This window comes from Bison bison, unplaced genomic scaffold, assembly GCF_000754665.1.
Source record: "Bison bison bison isolate TAMUID 2011002044 unplaced genomic scaffold, Bison_UMD1.0 scf7180017864258, whole genome shotgun sequence".
Lineage (NCBI taxonomy): Eukaryota > Metazoa > Chordata > Mammalia > Artiodactyla > Bovidae > Bison > Bison bison.
The window spans coordinates 3,480,574-3,488,046 of record NW_011494830.1 but is presented as its reverse complement, the minus strand read 5'-3'; positions in this window follow the sequence as shown (position 1 = coordinate 3,488,046).

The following is a 7,473-nucleotide window of genomic DNA, read 5'->3' as shown; positions in this document are numbered from 1 at the left end:
ACTCTTTATATATATATATATATATATAAAAGACCATCTAAAGAGTATATATATATATATATATATATGAAAGGAATTTGCTAACATGGTGGACAAGCATTGTGATACAGAAAAATGATAACCTAATTGGATGACAAAACATTTTGACCTGTAAAATGCATAATAGTGATAAAAACATAACTAATTTTCATAGTGTCCTTATCCATTAAATGGTATTAAGAAAGTTATTTTAGATATGTGAGTAAGGCAAGAGTGAGTGCTTTTAATATCTAAACAGACCAATTCTAAATTATTTAATAGAGATGTGCTTTGTTAAATTCACTGTTATTGATGAAAAGTCAAGATTTAGTAAAGTTACATATTAACTTGTAGATTTATTTTCTAACACACATAGAAATAATTTCTGTCCAGGAGAAAAATAAATCCAACTGTTATAGATTTATTATCCCATAGGACATTGATGAGTTTTTTTATCCTACCTAAAAATCTTGTACTAATAATGTTTCAAAATGCTTATAAATACCCAGCTTCTCAAAATCCTGGTGAATTAGCCTTGTCATCTTACTGATTTAGTCATTAATCAACTAGTTGAATAAAATCTTTGACATGTTTATTTTATATTTGTGTAAGAGTCATGTTGTTAATTTTTTGAAATTTTGCATAAACAATGGATTATTATTATCCTCACAGTTTCACATAAAGAAGGTACTAAAATCATCCCTGTGTACTGTTATTATTAGTATAGTAGAGTAGGTACCATTGTCATCCCTATAAGGAAACTGAGAATCAGGGAGGTTAAGTGAAGTCTCCAAGGTCACACAGGTGTTAAGGATTATAGAATTTTTAATATTGCAAGCCTGTGCTCTTAACCATTACACAATGACATCCACCTTGAGGCTAGAAGAAACCTCACATTGAATAAACTGAAGTTAAAGCCATGTCTTGCATAAGTTTTAAAAGCATTTTGAATGGCAAAGTGAGCTTATAAATATTGCTCTAGGGTTTGCCTTTATCTCTGAAATTCCCTTCATTAATCAATCATTTTGATAGTAACTGGCAATGAAAACTCTTCTTTATTTAAAATTGCATTATATATTTGAAAAGGCATGAAAGAAAATTTTAATCCATTATACCACTAATTACGATAGCAAATATATAAGGGTAAAAGGGAGGTTGATAAATACTATTTGAAATTATAGATTCCTGTGAAACTTAAAAACTTAAAAAAATTAAAATAAATCTCATACTTTTGAAATTTTCCCAAGAACTACTGCTTGTGCCTCATTTATGGTCATTTTTAATTCCCTCTCCTAAAACTCAGAAATTGATTAGATTGTGTGATAATATTAAGCCAGAAGTTTCTACAAGTAGTTGTAATTTACAGTTACTGAAGAGCAATCTCAAAAATAAAACTATTAATAAAAGCAAAAGTTATGTTTAAATGCAAAGTGAACCATTTCTGCCTGCCTACCAATGTACATCTTTCCACATTTTTCTCATAGCTGATATAAACTGAACATTTAAAAATATTTGTTTTTTAATTTCTGTTTTACAAAACAAAACTATTACATCCACCATTTTGCAGATCTTTTTCCATTAATGTATCATGATCATCTGACAAGCAGATAGGTCTACTGTTCAGATTTTTTTATGTATGTATCATTTACATAGGTATGATTTGACTGAGATGAAAGCATGCCATACAGTTTTTTATTGCTATCTTTATTAACTTTCTCTTTATCCTGTAATTTTCAAGGCATTCATTTTCATTCAGAGATAGTAATCTGTCAAAATTTACTTACGTAATTACCCACATGTTTGGGATTTATCAATATTTGCTTTTAAAAAATACAATATCGTATACACTTATTTGCATCTTACTATTATTGCTTAATCGGAGAAGGCAATGGCACCCCACTCCAGTACTCTTGCGTGGAAAATCCCATGGACAGAGGAGCCTGGTAGACTGCAGTCCATGGGGTCGCTGGGAGTCGAACACAACTGTATAACTTTCAAGTAGACAACCTGAGTGACTTCACTTTCATTTTTCACTTTCATGAATTGGAGAAGGAAATGGCAAGCCACTGCAGTGTTCTTGCCTGGAGAATCCCAGGGACGGGGGAGCCTGGTGGGCTGCCGTCTCTGGGGTCGCACAGAGTCGGACATCACTGAAGCGACTTAGCAGCAACTATTATTGCTTAATACTGTTTCAGTGGGGTCTTAAAATCAACCATGCTAATTCACTCTGTTGTTATTCAGTTGCTAAGTTGTGTCCGACTCTTTGTGACCCATAGACTGTGACATACCAGGCCTCCCCCATCACTCACTACCTCCTGAAGTTCGCCCAGATTCATGTCCATTGAATCAGTGGTGCTATTTAACCATCTCATCCTTTGCCACCTCCTCCTTTTGCCTTCAATCTTTCCCAGCATCAGGGTCTTTTTGCACAAAGTATTGGATCTTCAGCATCAGTCCTTCTAATGAGTATTCAGGATTGATTTCCCTTAGGATTGACTGGTTTGATCGCCTTGCTGTCCAAGCAACTCTCAAGAGTCTTCTCCAGTACCACATTGCAAAAGCATCAATTCTTCAGCCCTAAGCTTTCTTTATGGTCCAGCTCTCACATCCATACATGACTACTGGAAAGACCATAGTTTTGACTGTACAGACCTTTGTTGGCAAAGTGATGTCTTTGCTTTTTAATACGCTCTTTAGATTTATCATAGCCTTCCTTCCAAGAAGCAAGTATCTCCTAATTTCATGGCCACAGTCACCATCTGCAGTGATTTTGGAGCACAGGAAGGGAATATCTGTCACTGCTTTGACTTTTTCCCCTTCTATTTGCCATGAAGTGATGTGACTGGATGCCATGATCTTATTTTTTTGAATGTTGAGTTTTAAGCCAGCTTTTTCACTCATCAAGAGGTTCTTTAGTTCCTCTTTCGTTTCTACCATTAGCATGATATCATCTGTATGTCTGAGGTTGTTAATATTTCTCCCTGCAATCTTGATTCCAGCTTGTAACTCATCTGGCTAGCATTTCACATGATGTACTCAGCATGTAAGTTAAATAAACAAGGTGACAATATACAGCCTTGTTGTACTCTTTTCTCAATTTTGAACCAGTAAGTTATTCCATGTAAGGTTCTAACTGTTGCCTCTTGACCCAAATATAGGTTTCTCAGGTGTGATGGTCTGGTATTTACATCTGTTTAAGAATTTTCCACAGTTTGTTGTGATCCACATAGTCAAAGGCTTTCACATAGTCAATGAAACAAAAGTAGATGTTTTTCTATAATTCCCTTGCTTTCTCTATGATCCAACAAATGTTGGCAGTTTGATCTCTGGTTCCTCTGCCTTTTATAAACTCAGCTTGAACATCTGGAATTTCTCGATTCAAGTACTGCTAAAGCTTAGCTTGAAGGATTTTGAGCATAATCTTACTAGCATGGGAAATGAGCACAGTTGTCTGGTAATTTGAACATTCTTTAGCACTGCCCTTCTTTGGAATTGGGATGAAAACTGAGCTTTTCCCTCTTCTTAGCGGCAGCCTGATATTCTATGCTGTTGATGTATCATGCTTACGTGCCTAGTCACTTCAGTCATGTCTGACTCTTTTGGGACCCCATAAAGTGTAGCCCGCCAGATTCCTCTGTCCATGGGATTCTCCAGGTGAGAATACTAGAATGGGTTGCCATTCATTTTCTAGGGGATCTTCCCGACCCATGGGTTGAATCTGCATCTCCTGCATTGGCAGGCAGATTCTTCACCACTGAGCCACCAGGGAAGCCCCTCTGCTGTAATAAATTACCACAAATGTAGCAGTCTAAATAATACAAATCAGTCATTTTACAGTTTGGCAAGAGAGAAGTCCAATACAAGCCACACTAGGCTAAAAGGAGTGTTGGCAGAGCTCTATTCCACCTGAAGACTTTGGGGAAGAAGATATTTTCTAGTCTTTTCCAGCTTCTAGAGCCCAGCCACATTCCTTGGCACATGCTCCTCTTCCTCTGTCTTCAGAGCTAGCAACAGCAGCCTGAGTCCTTCTCACATTTCAACATTCTCCTTCTTTTTCTGTCTTTTCTTTCTGACCCTGTTGGGAATATTTATCATATTATTAAACTGGATTCAGTCAGATAATCCAGGATACTATTCCCATCTTAAGATCTATACTCTTAATCATATCTGTAGAGGCTGTTGGTATCATATAAGGTAACATATTTGCAGGATCTGGGGATTAGAGCATGGACATCTTTAAGGATTATTATTTTGCCTGCCATAAGACATGATGATATCACTATTGTTTTATTATCAAACTAAAATTTTCTAATGTCATAAAGTAAATAAAAGAGGAAAGAAAGATGGTAAAGTGTGCCATTATTCAGTTTCCCCTTTGGTTAGGAATGCAGTAGTAAAAAGAGAAAAAGTATCATAACATTCTCTATTCTCCCAACTCAAACTCAGTCCCTTGTCTAATTACTTTCAGTGTTTTTCAAAATGCTTTTTGTGGATAAAGGAGTCCAAGGCTTAATAAAAGTCTTGATAACATATAGAATGTGAGTTTACAACTTTCACTTGGGATCATGTACAGAGCACCGTAAAAATGTGTGTTCCTCAAGCTGTACCCAAGCCTGAATAGGCCCAGCTCATTGCGGCTTGTGATCTGTTATGAACATCCGCTCAGTCTGACCTGTCTGTATTGTGACTGGATCTAAAAACTTCACCTTGTGAATGGATCTAAAAACTTCACCCTAGGCCAGCATGTTGCCTTGATTAGCCTAGGAAGACAACTGTATCCTTTGTGTTTTGCTCCCTCTAAGTCCTCTCTTTCTACCAACATGAAACAGCTGCATGTCAATTCACCTCTTTGCCTATCCATACTTCTTATAGATGTATTTTACTTTATTGAATGTTATTCTTTGTATTTTGGAACCCTGAAATACCATACTCTTGGATGAAGTTTCAGTCCTTTCAAATACCTGCAATCACCTGTAAAATTAATTTTATCTGGGAAGGATGAATATTCTATTTTATACAGCAATGGGACATTGTATGTAGACTTTCTCCTACTAAAACCAAGTGTGATATGTTTAGTGAAAATGATAGAGAGATGTTTTACCACAAAAGTCAGCAGTTTATAATGGGTCAGACCAATTCCAGTTCCTTTGGATATCCAGGCTGCAAAAATCACAAATCTGAGGTAAGTGAACATGGGATATATGTGTGTTTTCAGATTAGTATACTTTATGTTTGGATAAATACTTAGAAGTAGAGTTGCTGAATAATATGTCAGGCCTGTTTTTTAATTGTGGAGGAAACTTACACTGTTTTCTATAATGGTTACACCAGTTTACAATCCCAAGAGTACACAAGGCTTCTCTTTTCTCTATATCCTTCAACACTTATTATTTCTTTTTTTTATACTAGCCACTCTAACATGTATTAGGTGATACATGTTAGAATGATAACATGTATAGGTGATACTGTGGTTTTGACATGCATTTCTCTAGTGGTAGTGATGTGAACATCTTTTCATATCCGTTTTGGCCATCTGTATGTCTTCTTTGGAAAATGTATATCCATATCCTCTGTCCACTTTTTAAATTGGATTGTTTAGTTTTTTACTATTGATTTGTATGAGTTTTTAAACATATATGGGATTGTTGTCGTTTTTCAGTAGCTAAGTTGTGTCTGACTCTTTGTGATCCCGTGGACTGCAGCATGCCAGGCTTCTCTTCCCTATCTCCTTCCCTATCATATCCTTCCCTATCTCCAGGAGTTTGCTCAAATTCATGTGCATTGAGTCAGTGATGCTACCTAACCATCTCATCCTCTGCTGTCCCCTTCTCTTTCTGCCCTCCACCTTTCCCAGGATCAGGGTCTTTTCCAGTGAGTCGGCTCTGCGTATCAAGTGGCCAAAGTACTGAAGCTTCAGCATCGGTCCTTCCAGCGAATATTCAGGATTGATTCCTTTAGAATTGACTGGTTTGATCTCCTCGGGACTCTCAAGGGTTTCTCCATTTGAAAGCATCAATTCTTCGGCACTGAGCCTTCTTTATGGTCCAACTCTCACATCCATACATGACTAATGGAAAACCCATAGCTTTGACTACATAGACCTTTGTTAGCAAAGTGATATCTCTACTTTTTAATACGCTGTCTAGGTTTGTCATAGATTTTCTTCCAAGGAGCAAGAGTCTTTAAATTCGTGGCTGCAGTCACTGTCCACAGTGATTTTGAAGCCAAAGAAAATAAAACCTGTCATTCTCCACTTTTTCCCCATCTATTTGCCATAAATTGATGAATCGGATGCCATGATCTTAGTTTTTTTTGAATGTGGGATTTTAAGCCAGCTCTTTCACTCTCCTTTTCCACTTTCATCAAGAGGCTCTTTAGTTCCTCTTCACTTTCTACCATTAGGGTGTTATCATCTGCATATCTAAGGTTGCTGGTATTTCTCCTGGCAATCTTGATTCCAGCTTGTAACTCATCCAACCCAGCATTTCACATGATGTACTCTGCATACAAGTTAAATAAGCAGGGTGACAACATACAGCCTTGATGTACTCCTTTCCCAATTTTGAACCATATCAAATAAATACTTTGCAAGTATTTTCTCCCATTCAGTAGATTGTGTTTTCATTTTGTTGATGGTTTCTTTTGCTGTGTAGAAGCTTTAGTTTGATGTAGTCCCACATATTAATTTCTACTGTTGTTGTTGTCATTGCTTGTGGTGTCAAATCCAAAAAAATCATCACCAGAATTCACATAAAGGAGCTTCGCCCAGTGCAAGTGTCAGTCACTTTAGTCATGTCTGATTCTTTGTGACCCCATGAATCGTAGCCTGCCAGGCTCCTCTGTCCATGGGATTTTCCAGGCAAGAATACTGGAGTGGGTAGCATTTCGTTCTCCAGGGGATCTTCCCAAACCCAGAATCAAACCCAGGTCTCCTGCATTGCAGGCAGATTCTTTACCATCTGAACCACCAGGGAAGTCCATGCAGGAGCTTACTGACAATTCTTCTAAGAGTTTTATGGTTTCAGGTCTTTAATCCATTTTGAGTCCTCTCACCTGAAATGAATTTGTTGTAGGCAGCATACAGTGGCCCTTGTTAAATTCATTCAGCCATTCTTCTGATTGAAGAAATTAGTCCATTTACATTTAAAGTAATTATTGATAGGTAGTACTTATTGCTGTTTGATGTTTTCTGGCTCTTTTTGTAGATCCCTAATTCCTTTCTTTGCTTGCTCTCTTCCTTTGTGGTTTGATGACTTTCTTTAGTGGTACGCTTAGATCCTTTCTCATTACCTTTTGTGTGACAGTGGCCACAGGACTGGAAAAGGTCAGTTTTCATTCCAATCCCAAAGAAAGGCGATGCCAAAGAATGCTCAAACTACTACACAATTGCACTCATCTCACATGCTAGTAAAGTAATGTTCAAAATTCTCCAAGCCAGGCTTCAACAGTATATGA